At 45.0% G+C, this 19496-nt stretch overlaps 1 long non-coding RNA gene across 1 annotated transcript in view; it reads left to right on the forward strand.

Moving 5' to 3' along the window:
- The window catches only part of LOC146191591 (uncharacterized), a 168303-nt gene extending 155231 nt beyond the window's left edge, over positions 1–13072 (forward strand). Inside the window, exons 2-3 of the long non-coding RNA XR_014706667.1 lie at positions 12636–12746; positions 12874–13072. This is a non-coding gene — a long non-coding RNA (uncharacterized LOC146191591). The remainder of the gene's footprint in view (positions 1–12635; positions 12747–12873) is intronic.
- The last annotated feature ends 6424 nt before the right edge of the window (positions 13073–19496 follow it).

The raw sequence follows: 19496 nt of genomic DNA on the forward strand, positions 1-19496 counted from the left end.
AACAAAATCTCACCCACGGCGGACCCACTTCACCCGTAATATCTTGTGATTATATAGAAAATTAACAGCAACTGGCTAATCATGTTTTAATTAGCACGGTCAGGTGATTAGTATCAATAAGGAATTTCTAGCAGTTCGCAAAACAACATTAGTTATAAAATGAGAAGAGAGAGAAAGAAAAAAAAAAAGAACAGAAGAACGGGTAGTCAGGGAGGTTAGCTATGCGATCCCAGTAGGCCATACCTACATTTGGCGAGGGCAACAAAGGGAGAAGAAGAAAAGGACGAGCGTCAACTTAATGAGTTCTTCACGAAACGTGGAACGAGGAAAAACTACATTTCTGAAACCACAGAAAAACGGCCCGGCACTTGAGCTGATGGCATGTTGCAGTTATTGTGGCGCGAAATTTCAACTGCCTGCGGTATGACGTTAAATACGTTTTCTCCTGGGCGGTCGCTCTCAGAAAGTAAAGACCACGCAGCTTATAATAGCTGTAATTTTCTTACACCAAGCGGTGAAACAGACGAATTTACACGACGTGACACCACAGCGCTCGCAATTCGGATAAGGTGCCCTATAGTGACAGCAACAAGTCAACTGCCGACATCGCATTTCTACGAGTTTCTTGCACGTCTATAAGACGCAGTTTCTTTCTGCGCGGAAAAAGCACTGTTATTAAATGCGTTGCAAAGAAATCATTTTTTGCTTATTCCAGAAACTTACATGGCATTGTCTTGTCCATGGCATCGGACTAATTGGCTTTAAGCGCCCGAAAATGTGAATATAAACATTAATTAGTGAGTATAAGCTAATCAGCTAATCAAATTGAACTTTTCACAGTAAATGACGTTCGCCGTGGCTGAGCGTCTGACCCTAAAAATTTTTTTCCTCACTTTTTATTTGACTATTTCCAGCCATTCGTGAAAATGTTATTCGCTGTTACACCTTTACGTATGTGTACGATGTTGTTAACGTAAACTTAAAGCTTAGAGATTAATTATTACATGTTTCTTCAACGCGCAGGGAGCAGACGACTCGAGCTTTGAATGCTTAAACCGTACTGCGCATATGATCCGCTCCTCTTTTTCTGGCATCGATTCTAATTTCGGTGCCACGCACAAAATTATAAAAAGCCTTTCGCGCATTAAATGGCGGCATTTTTCACAATGGGCACCAAACGAGCGAGGATATTGTACCAGCTTAATGGCGGCGCCGTAACAGTAACAATTTAGTCATAAATTGCAGCTCTTGTATCTCTTATTTTATTGCTAAGCTTCATTTTCTTTGCATATTCGCTCATATTCCGTGCCCATCAGAGTTATCGCTGTCTCTTTAATCACTTGGCGTTATTCACTAATTCTTTTTATTTTTGATTCGATGCGTGTGTATTTATCTCATTCGCAGTTTTAATCACCTTCGGAAGATTAAAGTGGTGGACGGTCCCGCATAGCTGGGCGCCATTGTGGGCTAACGTAATGCTGCACATCAGGGAATGGAAATTTGGCAGCGGATTTAGCTAGGCTAAAAGGAAACATTCGGTGCACTGTTTATAAATTTCAATGTTTTCTTTTAGAACAGTACAATATCCCCCCCCCCCCCCCCCTCCTCTTCATTTTTTCTTCAATTATCCCCAACACTGCTTTCATCTCGCAAGCAGCGACAGTAATTAGGAAGCGCCTGCAAGCGGATGAAGAAGAAATTAATTTTTTTTTGTTACCTTTCTTTGCTGCAACTAAACAGGCGTTTAGAATTAAGGGATCTGCTTCCTGTCACTAACGTGTAGAAAAATCTGGCGCACGCGTTTACTGCGGATCTACATTTTATTGTTTAATTTGAAAAAAAAAAAAAAAAAAAAAGGCTCCTGACGATTTCTGCATCGCATCACTGTCCCCTGCTCCTCCAACCCCACCACCATTGAACATTCTGAGAATGAAATCCCTGTTCGTGTTTGAACAGTCCTCCGTCTGGGGAACTTCCGCATCGCAATTTATTTTCACCAATTGGCGACTGATCGCACGCCGAACAACACGTCTTTTCTCCGCTTAATGTTGTACTTAGTCAATGAGCTTGAGTGGTGCATAGGAATGCACAGCCCGGACACACTGGAAATGTTTCGCGGTCCCGACCAGAAAGGGAAAAATTAGGACGCTTAAGCTCCGGGTGGGCGCGATTTCTCTTTTTTTACACCGACTTTTCATTGCGCGGATTTTTTCTTTTTTTTTTTTTGTCGTTTTGCTTTTCTCCCGTTTAAATTATTTCGATTTTTAAAATTGTTATCCCCGTGACATCAGTACACATCCCAAACTCACGTTAGGGAGTTATACGCACCGCAACCCGTTCACTAGGAGCCCCTCTAAGATGCCTAGTACCCCTACCCTTCGCAGAATATGCGCTGCGTCCGCCTGTGATGTAGAAGGTGTGGGTTCGAAGCACAGTAGTGAGAAACTTATTTAATTGATTCTTGTATATTTTTCCTCCATCTAATATATATATATATATATATATATATATATATATATATATATATATATATATATATATATATATATATATATATATATATATATATAGCTAGTTTGTGCTAGTGTTCTTTGGTTCCTGTGTTTATGTCTTCTTTGTTTTCTTGCGCAAGCTCTTAAAATTGTTACTAGCAGTTACGTCCAGTAACGTTCTGCAAACCGCTTCAATGCAATGACATGATGTGCTTCCCTGGATGTTACGTTCGCAGGATTAAAGTGTAGGCTTCACCGTGGCCGAACACTTCGAAGTGGGCGGCTGCTATCTCAACGTTTCGCATGTGGGCGAGAAGCTTGCTCATCCATCAACGAACCTGAACCAGCCAGACCGTCAGCATTAAGCACATGAGCAATGCATGCATATGAGTGTCCCATCCATCGATATTCGTGCAAGGAAATTAACTGTTTTTGTAACAGCGTTGTTTATTGCCTCATGACATAATGGAATATGTAAAAAAATTAAACGGGTATCAAATAAAAGAAAAAAGGTTGGCTGTTCTAATAAAGTTCAAGAGAGAGCGATGATAAGGCCCTTGCGTTCAAGCAATGTACGAATATAGGTTGTTAGGCGAAAGTGCCACTTCCGTTAGGTGCCGAATTCACGTCGGCTTCAGTGTTGGGCAAACCCACAACAAGTGATGAATATCTGCGTCATGATTTTGGGACTTGTAGACAGGACATCCTAGACGTTGACATAAATATCAATATTGAGGCCATGTTCATATTACAGCAAGTTTGAGGACAACCCCGACCCGGATCCTCAGTAGCGCAACCTCCTCTGAGCGGGTAAGACCACCGGGGAGGTTTATTGCGCACGGCGGGACAAGAGCACGTGTGCGGCGCCGGAGGTGCTCTTTTCTTGTAAGAAGCAGAGTGGCATCATCCATAGCGAGGAAGCGTGTCACTGATGAAGGAAGAGTCGCCTGGCGGGTAGCAGGATCTGCAGAGGTTTGCGAACTGAGCAGGTCACGCGGGATTCACTCAATTCGAACGGTTTGCGAGATGCGAGCCGCCAAACGATGTATATTCTGGCAGACTCCTGAGCTGCGATATTTAGCAACGTTGGCTGCGACTGACGCATCGGAGCAGGCGTATTGCTTGAAGAGCTTCGGTGCGGATGACAATTTTGACTGTAGGTGGTAAGGTTGTGACGGATGGGGAGCGAAGCGCGTCTTGGACGGCAACCAGCTCAGCACAGAAAGAAGAAGGAGGTTCTGCAAATTGATATCTGGATGTGCGATTAAGCACCGGCTTACAAGGACAATAAATTGCAGTTGTCCTTCCACATCCGTCAAGGTTGGTATCTTCATATATAATTATTGAGCTTTGGGGCAGCTTGGTGTCTTGCTCTGTGATCCTTTCACGAATGGATGATGCTGCATAAGATGTTGGTCTATGAAGGTCAGTAGTTTTGTTTTCGTTCAGCTGAACAAAATTCCATAGGGTTGTGCGATGTAGGATAGGCCCGGAGTGCTCGCGGTGAGTGCAAAAGGGTCGCATTAAGGCTACGAGCATCACGGCGTTGCTGTACTTGTTCATCTAATGTGTTGAGCTGAGCATCTTGCAGAGCCACGTACGACTGGTGTGATACGGGGGCGACAAGTAATGGTTCTCATAGCCTCTCTATTTGCTGCTTCTAGACGTTCCATTGAGCACTTGTCAAGTGCTGAAACTGTGATTGATAAATGAAGCGTGGCTGCAGAACCACTCTCACCAAAAGTCGTGCGACGTAGAGCGAGCTCCATTGGATTTAGGAGCAATACGTCTGATTAGGCATCGCCTGTTTTTTAGCCTGAGAAAGCCAGACGGTTCCCGTTCCCGACTAATGAATCGATAATCCCAGAATTTTATATGTCGGGCTTACGTGTAGGGGGATTCCAGATATTTGATGACGGATCGGCGTCACCGCGAGTTTACGGCGAGCCCATCGGTTGGCGACCGACGTGAACATAGTTTTCCTCGTGGAAAGCTCTAGACCGACATACTTAACATAGTTGGCAGTAATATCTAAGGCTGACTGCAGGGCTGCCGCTTGAGTAAACAGGTCATGTTGTGTACTCCACACCGTAATATCATCAGCATAGAGCAAAAAGTTGACTTCAGGGACATGTAAGCGCCATGCAAGGGAAATGAAAGCAATGTTAAACAGAGTTGGCGACAGTACTGAGACCTGGGGTACACCGTGAACAGGGACAAATGATCCGATGTAATCGCCACTAAGCCGTATTGCAAGTCTTCTGTTTTTAAGGAAGGATTTTACTAAACTGCGTACCCTAAGAGGGAAATGCAGCGTGTCAATACAATTCAAAATGGCGGCGTGGCTAATATTATCATACGCCTCTTCGACATCCATCGCGAGAATTGTACGTAGTACATTGCGGCCTCGGGTTGACGACAGAAATTGCGAGGCCAAAACAGCCAGCCCATCTTCAGTGCTTATGTATGGACGGAAGCCAATATGTGCGGTGTGGTAGAAACCGTAGTGCTCAAGCCACCATGACAATCGCGTGGCTAAAATTTTTTTTTGTCCGCTTGCACAGTGTTGACGTTAGAGAAATATGCCGGAAATTGCCGAGGTCTGTCGGTGGCTTCCCTTGTTTTGGAATTGGGATCACAATGGCTGATTTCCAGATCTCCGGTACAGAACCGTCTAGCCATACCTTGTTAATGGTGTCCAGAAGTTGAGGGAGTACAGCGTTACTGAAGTTCTTGTACACTTCGTATGGAATGGCATCCAGATCGGGTAATGTCTTCCGCTTGGCCTCATCTATTTTCGCACGCAACTCAGACATAGAGAAAGGACTGGCAATGTCATCGGTGTCGTCTGCTGTTGGCAGTCTGTCTATGTGTGTGCTGGAATCCCTACAACGTTAGAAATGGTAGTTGAGGGAGGCAATACATCATACTTGGGAAAAAACTTCCGTGCCGCTTCTCTGGCAAAATCGTCCGGAGACAAGTTAGCTGCGAGTATACGGTATCGCTGTCGGGGCGACGGCGACCTTGTTCCATTGCCCGAAAAGTTCGCCAGAGAGAAACATTTGATGAAGTGGTATTAAACTGCTCACACCAAGTATGCAACTGCCGTCGTGCTAGATCCCGTTCATACTTGAGAGCCTTAGCTGTAATATAGTGCACCCTTGTACGTGCCTGAGCTGATGTAGGGCCTCGTGAAGCTGCCAACTCGGATTGTCGGCGACCAGCCCACAAGTTGAGCAGACCGATGTCAGGAACACCTCGATCGACATCTGTCCATGTAGTAGTTGTAACCCTGTCTAACACGCATTTTATGCTGTCATCAAGCAGTGGTGACGACTCCACAGGTAAATCTCGCAGAATAGTGCGGAAATTATCTCAGTTGACCACCGTGCATTTACGGCGTAACCGGCGGCCTCGTGATGGCTGAACACCGATGATGACTATTGGTGCGATGCGGTTTGATCACTTATGAGCTGTCTCTTTAAATTTTGTTTACGCGCTTTCTGTATCTCCTTTGTCTTGAGAGACCGAGGTACATTTCAGTCATGACCGTGCAAAAATTCGCGCTGTTATTAGCGTCGGATTATGGCACTGTTAGTGCTCCGTTATTTGTACGCGCTATTTCATCGGAATGACCTTCTTGTAATTTTAGGAAACATCTACACCACGGAATTATATGTACAGGTAAAAAGTTTACGAGTCACTTTTCTGAATAATGATGAATGTCTTTTTTTGTCAGAATTTTTTTTCCGAATAGATAGTTTTGTGTCAGTTGACGAGGCAGCAAACCTGAACAGCTTAGAGCAGAATCAGGTCGCTGTTGTAAGCTCTCCATATTTTGTTACATTTTGTTGCAATCATCACAATTTCATAGCATCCTGTGGAGGCCTAAAACAAATTTAGCAGCGCTGCAGTTCAGTCCAGCCAGGTATGTGCTGTAATATGGCCAGGTGCACATTGTTTTCACTTCGCCTGCTGCAGAAGGTCTTAATACTAGGATGAGCGCAAATCCGTTGGTTACTATATATATATAGATAATGACAATACGCATGCTGTCGCAATAAAAGAATATAATAAATAAATGAAGGAAATATTTTTTCCATTTCGGTGTTTACTTTGTTTCCTAGCATGTATCACAGACTTGCCCTGAACGACAGCCTATTGCCATGGTGTGGTGACTGGCCACCATCAGAATGAGCGCACGTAACTACTTGACAGAGAAGGAAGGATCTGCTTCCGTCAAACTAATTGTGAGACATTTATCGTTGGCTTCTTTAGTTACTGTAGTACAATGCATCGCATTCACTGTGTAAAGCTGTTGCATAGTACCACTTCATCTCTTCTCGAAAGGCTACCAGGCTTCAGCCTGTTCAGGAAAAGCTTTTGACGCTGAAAATACCTCCATGAGTGAGTAAATAAGCTTCCTAATTTCCTCGCCGTTAAAGCCTCAAAATGATATTTAATTAATTCCCATGGGTCCTCTAAAACCGCCTCGTAGCAATGAAAAGGAAACTTTTTGAGCAACTCATTCCAATTCCTTAAATGAAATAACAAATACATCTAAGAAATAAAAATATTTATACCTCGTGAAATATTATGTTCCGCCACAATATAGTTAAAGACACAGCCAAGAAACATGCACCACATGAGAAGCGCTTCTTTGTCGCGTGGTCTGTGTCTCTTTTATGGTTCCCGCTCGTTTCGCTTGTAACGAGGACAATGCTTCGTTGCTCTGTCATTCTCAATTTCTTTTTTTCTGTGGCCTATGTTTCATCGCTTAAATGCTCCCTTTTGCCGGAATAAAATACATTCTCATCAAGGGTATGTCGTAAAGGACAAGGAACTTTTTCCAATATGCGTATTTTTTTTTCTGAGAGCGCATGCAAGCTTGGAGCAAGGCAAGCTTTCTTTCTAATGCCACTTTCAAGTCAATCACAGCCTGGCAGCTATTCAATAACACACCTCAACCGTTGATCGCACACACTTAAAACATTAATTCCCAAAAGTTGTTTCGCGACGTTTCAAATTGCTACCTGTCAAGCTCATGCTATTTTGCCCGGATACAGACATAGGTCTTACTGCGCTGTGTGCTTTTTTATGCCTTTTTTCCTGTCCCCTTTTGTTTAATACTGTTTCTTGCACAGTCGGGATCGAGGGGCAATCAGGTATCAGTTTTTTCCGAGGGTCCCACGCATATGTATGCTTTCTTTGCGGGTCAGCTTCAGTAAACTTCATTCATTCATTCATTCATTCATTCATTCATTCATTCATTCATTCATTCATTCATTCATTCATTCATTCATTCATTCATTCATTCATTCATTCATTCATTCATTCATTCAAGCGATCGAATTCTCTCCTGGTCCATGAAGCACTTGGTATAAGCCATGCGCAGTGTTTCTGTAAGGGAAGGCAGCGGGATCTCACCCTTCCGGCACTCAAGAATCCCAGGGCTATCATAAGAGCCCCACTACGGAGCTTGCAAACAATCTGGATGGGCTACGTATCTTTGACAAGGAGGTGCACGCAGGACATTCGTTTATTCTGTCGTTTCCAGCACATTTCTGTATTTTATTTGGCTGCTTTCGTCAAGTTCCCACTACTTCTTTATCTTCAGATGTTGTTGGCCTCTGTAGACGCAGCGCGTATCCACGGAGAATGACCAAGATGTGGCGGAGATGTAGTCAGGATGCGGGCACGAGAAACCCCATAAGCGATTGCGAGAAAATGAGAGGCTTAAAGCGCGCATAAATGTATAAGTGAGAAGAGAAAAAAAAAAAAGAACTGGAAAAGAATAATGAAAAATATGATTGTGCATCACTTTCTACTCGTCTAAAGTGTTCTTCCAATGACCAGCAGAGCAACACGCATCCCAGAGCTGTTGTTGCTGCCTTTACATCTGAATTGAGTTGTGGCTTTGACAAAGCTTGTCCTCTTCTTTCAGCTTCTATTACGCATATAGATGTTTGTTCAAGTTAACCAGGGACTAAAGCGTGCATTGGCAAGTGCTTGAAAATTTTTAACTCTAATGGAACCTGAACGTCTTGACGAACATGAAATCTTGAAACGGGAAATGAAATATCTTTCGATGTATCTTACAATTTTGGGTGTTCTATATATATATATATATATATATATATATAGGGAAGACATTTTTTAACTTGAATTCAATGCTTTACAGCTCCCGTGAAAAAAAAAAAAAGAAAAATAAAGAGTAAGTAGGCAGTTTGGCGCTTAAGTACGAACTTTACTCTCCTCTGCCTCTGTCCTCCAACCTTCGTTTTTTGTTTTTTTTTAATTCCTCAGCCCTTAGGGAAACTCGAGGAGAAAAGTTTCTACCGCACCGCAAGAAGCAAACCGTGTCGCTGTTTGCTCAAACTTTAGGAAGGCTTGCGTCGAGGAAGCAACATCCGAATTTTTATTACTTCCTCCCCAATCTGCTTTCTTTATTGCGTTGCATCATGATTTCATCTCTTTTTACTCGTTATTTTTCAGTTGCCAGCTTCCCTTGCCACGAGTGCGAAAATGGGCAGCCATATAGTCAAGAGGCAGCTTATATTGCCTGCGCCAACAAAGCACGCTTTGGCCAGGAACACTTGATCGATTGTGTGGCGACCTCGCGCCGCATTTGAGAAAATTCATAGCCACGAGGCGGAGTATTAATCTAAGCTCCGAGATAAGCGCACGTGGCGTGATGAATAGTAAGAGCGGCAATCACTTAATGGCTCATTTGTCAGTGAACGCTGCGACAAGGACTGGGGAGGTCCTGCGACCACCTGTGCACCAAAGTAAGAGTTTAAGAATGAAAGAAAGGGGCTTGAGGAAAGTGTGCAATGATCTGACGACCGATATTTCAGTTTCTTTTTCTTTCTTTGTGTTTGCATGCGCGAACCCCGCTGGCGCCTCTTTTTCGCGTGTGCACAGAGAAGCTCTAAGTAACGGCCAGCGATCAAACAAAATATAATTCTGAAGGTGCAATAACTCGGAGCGAGGAATTTCGTTCAGATTTAGAGCGTATAAGGCTCGCTTAGAGGACTTGCTGGAAGCGGTACTGTATGCGCGACCACATTTGCGTGGAATCCGCTTGGTGTAAGCTGCGCAGCAGCAAAGAAATCTACACATAGACGTGGTGTCACTGCGCGGAAAGAAATGTTTGCTCTGCATCTTTGCTACAAGGATGTGCAAGATGTAGGAACGAGAGCAAAGCGTTTTGATCGCCTGCTATAGGATGCCTCTCTTTTCGTTTTACAATACTCTGCGTACCCATTCAAGGCAAAAATAGTCAGGTGCCAGCATTACGCGAGCCTGCGCCGTTAACAGCCAGGCAGTATTTAGTGCCAGCTATGTAAAGACCATTTTCGAAAGGTCGAATGGTACTTAAGGAAAGCGCCTAAGCAATTCTGCACATATAGACCGTGCCATTGATTGCGTTTAGCCTTCCTACCCGCTATCTTTACGACGTATCCCCCATCACTCTTTCTTAGTTTGGACACCAAAAACTCAGTGATGCCAAAGGAATGACAATAGGTTCTCTCCTTCGAAAGCAGCCACTTCCATGGTTGTTCAGCGGGTTCTCGAGGGACTCGTTAAACTCTTTCCCCCTTTATCTCTCCGCTCTCTACCTCTGCAGCGAGCCAAATGTCAAGAACGCAAACCCGGCCGTGGCCGCCGAAATAGCCGCGGACGCGGCATACCCCTCACGAGCAGTCGAGACTGCTGCGATGTGGCGGTAAGAGAAACGCTCTTCCGGGCAATCAAGCCCTCGCAGGAAATGACTCCCTCGCTAGACAAAAACATGAATATCCGGTGATGCGTGCGTGTTCCCATACAGTCTTTATGCTATACCTGCATTCTGTAGCGAAACACCGTTGGAAATGGCAACGCTTTCTTTGCAGTCGTTATCTGTTTACATCTGCGCATCCCGGCGTGTAATCATTTTTCGCGCTTAAAGAAAGTAATTATAGAATGCAGATGGAGGCCTTCTTTAAGTCTCCAAGAATTGTACTTTGAAAGAAGTTCCTTTTAATTGTTCATTGCCTCTCAGGGTGAAAATGTGTGAGCTCAAAATAAACAAACACATTTCTGTAAAAAAGAAACTAATAAAAATAATGTACATTCTTTTTTTAATATCGGCTACTTCCCTCATGTAAGTTCAGGTTCTGTTTATATTCATTACAAGGAATAGCAACTCTGCCTGCTTATTTTGTTTTTCCGCTCTCTATGTCTTCGCCGATGACCATGCTGCCTCAAAATGACCGATCGGGATATTTAATGGGTTTTCATTGGCAGAAGAATGTTTTTAGAGAAACTTCAAGGAATATGTTGCTGTTGGTTTACTTGGGGGCTGAAACGTGGAGACTAACCAAGATGGTTCTACTTAAGTTGAGGACAACCCAGAGGGCTATGGAACGAAAAATGGTAGGGGTGACATTAAGAGATAGAAAGCGTGCAGAGTGGGTCAGAGAAATAACTCAAGTTACCGACATTCTAGTGGAAATTAAGAAGAAGAAATGGACATGGGCAGGACATGTAGTGCGAAGAGAGGATAACCGATGGTCGCTGAGGGTAACAAACTGGATTCCAAGGGAAGGAAAGCGTAGCAGGGGGCGGCAGAAAGTTAGGTGGGCGGATGAGATTAAGAAGTTCGCAGGGGTCAAGTGGATGCAGCTAGCACAGAACCGGGTTAAGTGGAGAAATATGGGAGAGGCCTTCGCCCTGCAGTGGGTATAATCAGGCTGATGATGATGATGATGATGGTTTACTTAGTTAATTTGGTGTTTCTTGAATGACAATATCTTCGCAAATGATGCGTGTTGCGGGTAAACGCCGTTTCATGAGCGAGCATCAAGGCAGAAGTGCCCCATGGATGAGCATGCATTTTTCCCGTGTAGTACAAACTGCGCTAGAATTCGTGAGTTACATTCTGCCTACATGCTAACTCCAGTCTCGACATTCCCATTTTGCTCTCTGGCCAAATCGTGGTATCAGAATACGGTGGAGCTGCAAGAGCCACCACCTGGTAGTCTCTCCTTCCCCCTGAAACGAAGTGAATGCTTCCCACTCCTCCAAGTACTGCAACACCTTATCAAGCGCACTTCGGCGGATTGAATGTTGGCGAAACATGTTTGCTTCTCTACAGCCTACTGTAACGATGACACTATCTCACTATTTTGTCTTGTTGTGTGTATGCATTGCTAGCGCATCAGGAAAGATTGATCACATTCAGATCAGACAGCCGACCCGGCGAATTTCTTCGTGTCATTATTAAAGTGAAAGTTTTACTTACCGTCGCAAATAAGAAAGCCAGGAGACATGTGGGAAGCCTCAACCTTTCTTTTTTATTTCTGATTTATGACCTTCTCAAAGTTACTTACCTTTGTGTTATAAAGAGGACGAATTACGCCAAACTAGTAATTTCGCAAGTCCCACTAGGTTTAGCCGCTTTAAACTTCTGTAAATTTTGTTTATTTTCGCGAACAACGAGGAACCAAGCTGACGACGTTGGTAGAAGATGAAGCCTTATGGTTGTGACGTTTCTCACTGATCTTTTTTTGAGGAATCTTCTGAGGTCGTTCCTTTATGATTGATTACTCTGTCTTTTCTTCTTGTAGTGATCATTTCCTGCGCGAACTTTATTACCGACTTTTTTTTTAACTTTTTTTTTGTCTTTACAATTATTTGCAGTACACGCCGCTCATCTTCGCTTATAGCGTCTATTAATTACATTTTGTTGTGAGTTCATATATGTTCTACGTAGACCTTAAAACGTACTAATGCAAAAATAATCGATAATTGGTGAATTATTGGTTTCCACGTGCCTTAAGAGCACCATATGTATTAAGAGGGCACGTTTTCGGCCATCATGGTTTTTTATAACACCGGGCAGATCTCAGCCCGAGGGCTCTCTTGAATTTATCTTCCACAGAAAAAAAGGTAGTCTAGCCACGGAATAGTACTGAAAAAATTATGTTCAGCAGGAGAACGCCACAGAAAGAAAACCTTGCATGAATAACAGTACGCAACTGTGAAGTCTGTGACGAAACAAAATATCTCGAGTGCGCACAGTAATCGAAACCCAGAGCTTGACCTGTCGAGGTTTTTTTTTTATTTTCTTTTGTTTTAATATTTTTGTTTTTATTCCAGGGTTCTCCAGTCTTCGCATGTCTTCAGCCTAGACAGGCCCCAACCTTCGAAGTGACAAGCACACCTGCTACATCGGGGTCGCTCCCTAGTGTGTGTTATATGCAAATAAGGGTGGGTGCCTCGCTTGTTGCCTGCCTTCTTTGCACTCCTCGCCAAAGACTAGAAACAAAGTAAAAACGCTTAGACAAAGTACGGCTGGTCGCAGAGTGTTTCCAACCATCTTATGAATTCATTTCAGACGGATATTAGTGGCCGCCTTCTGACACACGTCCCAACCGGGCTGGAACACGAGAGCGGTGAAATAAAGGCGAAGCACAGGCTCAAAGTTGGCCGTGACTCGACTGGAACTCGAAGAGAAGTTGTGTTATGTTTGGCGTGGAGGAGAGTGTACTTTGAAAATACAGGGCGGAAAATAAAGAAAAATTCGCATGCAAACGAGGGACCTTCGCAATTAATGACGCTTATGCGAAATATATTTTCTCCTTGCTTGCTTATCGATGCATTAGTTCTGAACATTTATTCTTATCAGCTAACAGCAATGACGTGCTGCAGGTAGGGAAGCCGGCCATTAATCTGCGTTTGCGTCTTTACGAAAGTTGATTAAAATCTTCGAGCTACAGTTAACTCTTGAAAAATAATTTGCCAGGGTCAGTTAGAGAATGCGTGAGAGAATGCTACAGTTAACGCTTAAAAAATAATTTGCCATGGTCACTTAGTACTGCCAACGTGAGAGAATGCGAAAACATTACGTTACTTTATACTAAATTACATTGTAAAGTGCTAAGTCATGTTACATTGCTACATTGTTACATTGCGTCATGACTATGAGTGATGTATGTAGAAACCCTACACCACCTTACAGTCATGCATAAAAGTAGAGAGACCACGCGAATCGACCAAAACGCATGTTGGGGTTTGTCTGACGCTGTGGCGATCGTTTTCGAGATGCTTAATAGGCTACCTGATTGCAGGAGTGGTTTCGTCAGGACCGCCTTTTACACAAAGAGGGTCGCCTGATCTCTCAACTATTGCATGTGACTTTATATTGCATCACTTTGTAAAGTGCTGAGTCGTAATATGGCGGACCAGTCATAGTCCAGTCATGTCACCTGTCAACAAGGGATTAAAACGTGGCGAGGAGGTTGTGCTAGACTCGTGAACGCCATCTTGGCCTCCGATGGTCGCCTGTACTCAATAGTGCGTTTCTGCTATTAAAATTAGCTCATTTATTTAACTTTACTCGCACAAATAATCCTAAAAGGTGAATGAAACAATAAAAGTAAAAAAATATATTTTAGCGTTACATTCTTTACAGCTGTAAAATTTGAATGATAAGCAGGTGTACTTGAAATGGTTTCATAGCGTTTCGTCTGGTGTACATAACAGTGTTTTACTATTGGCAGCGTGTACTGCGTGAGTCGTTTCATGTGCTTAATGATTGACAGTATTTTTTGTGAGGGCGTCTGTCGCTCGCGCGCGAGAAACTGGATTCTCGAAGCAGTCGGCAATTTATCGGCGTGTTCCTGGCGTCCAAGCGGACACCCGAATCCGCCAGAGAAGCCAGCGGTCCTGCGCGAGTAAGTGGGCCGTGCGAGAGCGGGCTTACCTTCGCTCGGAAGCAAGCACACACAACGCGACCTACACGACCGTACACGTTAACATGATTTCCTGTCAGCTATTTTGCCAATTAGGCGCAGTAATCACGCATCGCGCTGCCGCTCCGGACCACGCGGTCTAGCGCTGTGTCCCATCGTCGTGCATCGTGTGCAAAACAAGATGACAAAATTGATGAGACATTTCTTTTAGCGTGTGAGTACTACTATTTTCATTTTAAATGGGCGTTTTTTTTTTCACCTGTTATGTCTACAAAGATTTCCCCGTCTCGCTCGCCAAGGCGCGAAACCACCTTGACCAACCTTCCAGATCACGATCAGCGAATCTTGTCAAGCGAACTAGGAAATATTAAGCTAGTAATATGGAATTGCACCGCAGGACCGTTCCACGCTTATACTATCAGAGCACTGCGCGTATTACGATGATCCTTGCCGCGCGGGCCATGTTAGTCCACGTAAACAGGTCGTTTTGGAGCTAAAATTAGTCCAACAGAAGTCACGTGGATCATGCTGGTGTTACGACCGTGCATCATCCGCATTTGCGCGCTCTATTGTTCGCCTTTGGGCATGGATAAGTGCTGTGGATATGTGCTGTTGGTACAATGGCTCTAAGTAAGCCTGTTTCCATGAATCCTTTTTTGTAAGCCTGTTTTGCTATGTTGAGACCCTGCAAATGCCAAATTGGCCCTGTCAAGGGAACGTCTAGAAAAATACCAAAAAATGTCCCCCTGCGGGAAATAGCTGGAAGTGCTTTCGTTCAATTGTTCACCCTTCTCGTCGAGAAGCGCTATTGTCCAGTGAGGAATGCCTACTGTCCAAAGGAGACGACAGAGTGACACGTCCGCTGACGTACAGGACAAGAAAGGAGCAAAGTGATTACGGCCATTAGAGGATTTCCCGGGAATGCAGGAAAGATTTGCAATTGCTGGAAAGGGACAATGCTGGGAGCAGTATGTGGCGCGCACGTGCACTTGGGTTTCTGAGAAGGAAATCCACTTACCGGAACCAGCCTACCGGATCTTTGCTGAAGAATAGAAATGTACCTCCTCGCCGTTCCCAAGCTCTTCGCGCCAACAAGTGACCACGCCCAACGAAACAATGCCGGACCAGTCAGTGCATCAGACCATCAGTGCAGTGATGTGTTCGATTGGATGCCAATATCTGAGGGGCGTGCCCTGGAACTGGTTGGTCAGCATCTTCAGAGAGGGGCTGGACATAGGGGGTTTTAAGGACATTGCAGAGCACGAAATGAGGCTCTGAGCCCTGGGTAAACGGCTCATCCAGTCGCTTCTCGCTATGAACTCTTAACGCTTGCCATTTTGCTGATGTACCCTTCTTTTTCATGTAAATAATCATGTAAATAAGTTTTCTCAAAGTGCCATTAAACCTGCTTGTATATATTTTACCAACTTTGAAGATTCAATCCTTCATGAACCCGGAGTCTCTGCACGCTACCAAGTGAAGGCCGGGTCGACTTAGCCCCAGCGTCACGACAACTGGTGACCAGCGTTGGGATCTGAATCTACAAGCCACAACCTCTGGTGATTGGAGGTGGATCTGAAGATACAAGCCACAACATCTTGTGATCGGAGGTAGCATCTCAAGCAACAAGCAGGAGCAACAATCGGCCAACAAGAGAGCAGCTCGGAACATCGATCGCACGTGTGGGTGAGTGCTTGGCTTTTCTTCTGATGTGGACCAGGTTCTAGAACAGGGTTAGATTTTAGAACTGGTAAAAAGAGTGTGGAAACGCCTTTAGGTTTGGTAGTTTGCACAGTTGTTTTGGAAGTAGCCGACACTCGGAGCGATCATGGACCTACAAAAGCTGCAGAAACCGGAACTGTTGCAATTGTGTGAGGAATTGGGAATTGATACAAGTGGTTTGGCACGAAAACCCTTGATTATAAAGGCAATCATTGATTTGGGAACCGATGATGAGGAGCTCAGTGAAGCATGGAACCTCATCGGACAAAAAAAGGAGGAGCAGCTCAGACAGCAGGAAGAGCGGGAAAAAGAGGAAAAGAGGCGTGAGCGTGAACTTGAGAGGGAAAAAGAGGAAAAGGAGCGTGAACTTGAGAGGGAAAAAGAGGAAAATAAGCGTGAAATTGAAAGAGAAGCAAAAAGGCTGGAGCTAGAAATTGAGTTCCGGAAATTAGAACTAGAGTTGAGCAAGAGGTCGGGCAATTGTCCCCAGCTAGCGGTACCTCTTCTCAACAAGGAGGCAGATTTCAAGATGTCAAAGTACATGCAGCCATATGTGATATCAGGGGATATCGGTCTGTATCTGGATAACTTTGAGCGAACCTGCAAAAAACTGTCCTTCCAGCGAGACACTTGGTCTCAGAGATTATTGACGGTTCCGCCCTGCGAGGCAGCGGAGGTTGTCGCGCGGCTAAGCAAGGAGGACGAGGACAACTACGAGAAGGTCAAGGCTTGCCTTCTGAGAAAGTATAGGCTTAGCGCCGAGGCGTTCAGACAACGTTTTCGGAACGCTACTAAGTCCAGGGACGAGAGCTGAATTCCTATACAATTTAAGAGTCCATTTGGGCGAGTGGCTAAAGAGCACTGATTCCTACAGTGATAGGGACGCTGTAGTCGAGCGAATTCTTTTGGAGCAGTTTTATAACTGCCTCCCAGAAAAAGAAAGAAATTGGTTACAGGACCGAGGCGACATTAAGTCGGCAACTGAAGCTGCCGAACTCATTGAGGAGTATGCTTCGCGCCGACAATTCAGCAACCCAGCAGTGGATAGGCCCCGCAATCCCAAGTTGAGTGTGAATAACCGTCAGGAAAGGCACTTTGCTAGAGTTGGAAACGAAGAAAGGAAGGTTTCTTCTGGCAAACTCCCTAGAAAGGACGGCAGTGAGAAAAGTGGGGAAGTGACCAACGCGAGAACACAAAGAACAAGCTTGGGGCTAGGAAGCCGCTCACATGCTTTAGGTGTAATGAGCAGCGTCACATTGCCGTCAACTGCCGGAAAGAAAAGATTGCTTTCTCGTATGTCAGCGACTGCGATGAAAATATGCAGCTTTTGGAACCCTACCTGCATGACCTAGTAGTCAACGGGAAGCCTTGAAAGGTACTGCGCGATTCGGCCGCAACGATGGATGTTGTCCACCCGGCGTATGTGTCGCCTTCCGACTATACAGGACAGTGTGCATGGATCCGCCAGGTAGTGGAGGAACAGAGTGTGTGTTTGCCAATCGCGAACGTGGTCATCGAGGGCCCTTTCGGCGAGTTAACAACTGAGGCTGCCGTTTCAGGAAAGCTTCCTAAGTGCTATCCGTATTTGTTTTCCAACAAATCGGACATGCTACTGCGAAAGAGGGGCATCCTTTTCGGAGAAAGAGTTGTGCAAGCCTTAACACGTTCAAAGGCGCGATAACTAGCTACACTGCTCATTCCAGAAAAATCCACAGCGGAGGAAACGGCAGTTAAAACAGGGGTAGATGCGGAAAATAGCGGGTCAGAAAACTTTGAGAGCGAGGCATCTCAGATAAGTCAACTTGAAAGTGAGCTTGATGAGACGCGGAATGAGGACGTTCTAGAGAGTAACCTCTTGCCGCCAGTGTCTAGTAATCTCACGAGACTTTTAAGTGGAACCCGAGAGGACTTAGCTATGGAGCAAGCCGTGGTAAATCTAACGTTAAACCTTCCCGAGGAGATGGGGGACAACTTGATTTGCCTCAGCGGAAAGGGAAGCAACGCTCAGGAGCTTCTCAAAAAGACGGAGCAGAGAGGAGAACTAAAGAAATCCCAGCTGTCCGATCTGGGCGAGATAATAACAGAGTTTGAGGCCTGCTTCGTGGACAGGCCAGGCAGGACTGTTTGACTGAGCACGATATTGAGCTGACTTCAGACGTGCCAGTGCGATCAAGGTGCTACCAATTTTCTCCAAGGCAAAAAGAAATTCTGGATAGGGAAGTAACTCGCATGCTGGAATTGGGAGTATTAAAACCCTCGGAAAGCGATTATGCTTCGCCTATGATCTTAGTAGAAGCTCCAGGTAAACACCCTAGGCCTGGGATAGACTATCGAAAGTATAATTCTCTCAACAGGGATCAAGTGTATCCTATTCCGAATATTGAGGAGAGAGTAGAACAGATCAGTAGAGCGGCATATGTGACTACGCTGGACCTTACTCGAGGATACTGGCAAGTATCGCTCACTGAACGCGCCAGCAGATACGCGGCTTTCGTCACTCCGACGGGCAGCTACCAGCCAACAATGATGAGTTTCGGGCTCAAAAATGCTCCATTTTGTTTTTCCCGACTCATGGATAGGGTTTTAAAGGGGTGTGAAACATTCGCGGTGCCTTATTTAGACGACATTGCGGTTTTTTCCGACTCATGGGCGGACCATATGGTACATCTAAGAGCTGTACTGAGCCTTTTGCGTCAAGCTGGGCTAACCGTAAAGGCCGAGAAATGTTGCCTGGCAAGGGCGACCGTGGACTACTTGGGTCACAATGTAGGTCAAGGTTTCAGGAAACCCAGCGAGATTAAGATTTCTGCGGTAGCAGACTACCTGCGGCCGAGCACGAAGACGGAAATTCGAGCATTCCTGGGTCTGACTGGATACTACAATCACTACATCCCTAACTATTCAGCTTTGGCCAGCCCTCTGACCGACGCTCTCCGCAAGACAGAACCAACAAATGTAGTCTGGGACGAACAAAAGGAAGCCTCGTTCGTAAACCTGAAGGCTGTGCTGATTAGCCGTCCGGTATTGCGAGCTCCAGACTATGACCGAGAATTCACGGTCCAGTGTGATGCCAGTGATCGAGGGCTAGGTGCTCTTCTCTGCCAGAGAGATGACGACGGTAATGAGCACCCCGTGCTCTACCTGAGCAGAAAACTGAGTTCTAGAGAGAGGACTTATTGCGCGTCAGAGAAAGAGTGTGCTTGCATTGTATGGGCCATTCAAAAATTGCAGTGCTATCTTGGAGGGGCCAAATTCACCGTAGAGACGGACCATTGTCCCCTGGCTTGGCTGCAAACTGCGACATCGAAGAACAGTCGCCTTCTTAGGTGGAGCTTGATTTTACAGCAGTACAATTTTGAAATAAGATACAAAAAGGGGAAATTAAATGGGAATGCGGACGCGCTTAGCCGCTGTTTCTAAGCGGTCCGAGGTGTTCCTCACCATGTATCCAAATTGATAATCAGGTTTTTTTTTTTTTTCGTGCACTTGTATATGTGTGACTATGTAAAGCAGCACGTTTGGTTTTCTAGGCATACGTGGGTCC

This window comes from Amblyomma maculatum, chromosome 4 (assembly GCF_055883805.1).
Source record: "Amblyomma maculatum isolate TAMU_Amacu chromosome 4, ASM5588380v1, whole genome shotgun sequence".
NCBI lineage: Eukaryota > Metazoa > Arthropoda > Arachnida > Ixodida > Ixodidae > Amblyomma > Amblyomma maculatum.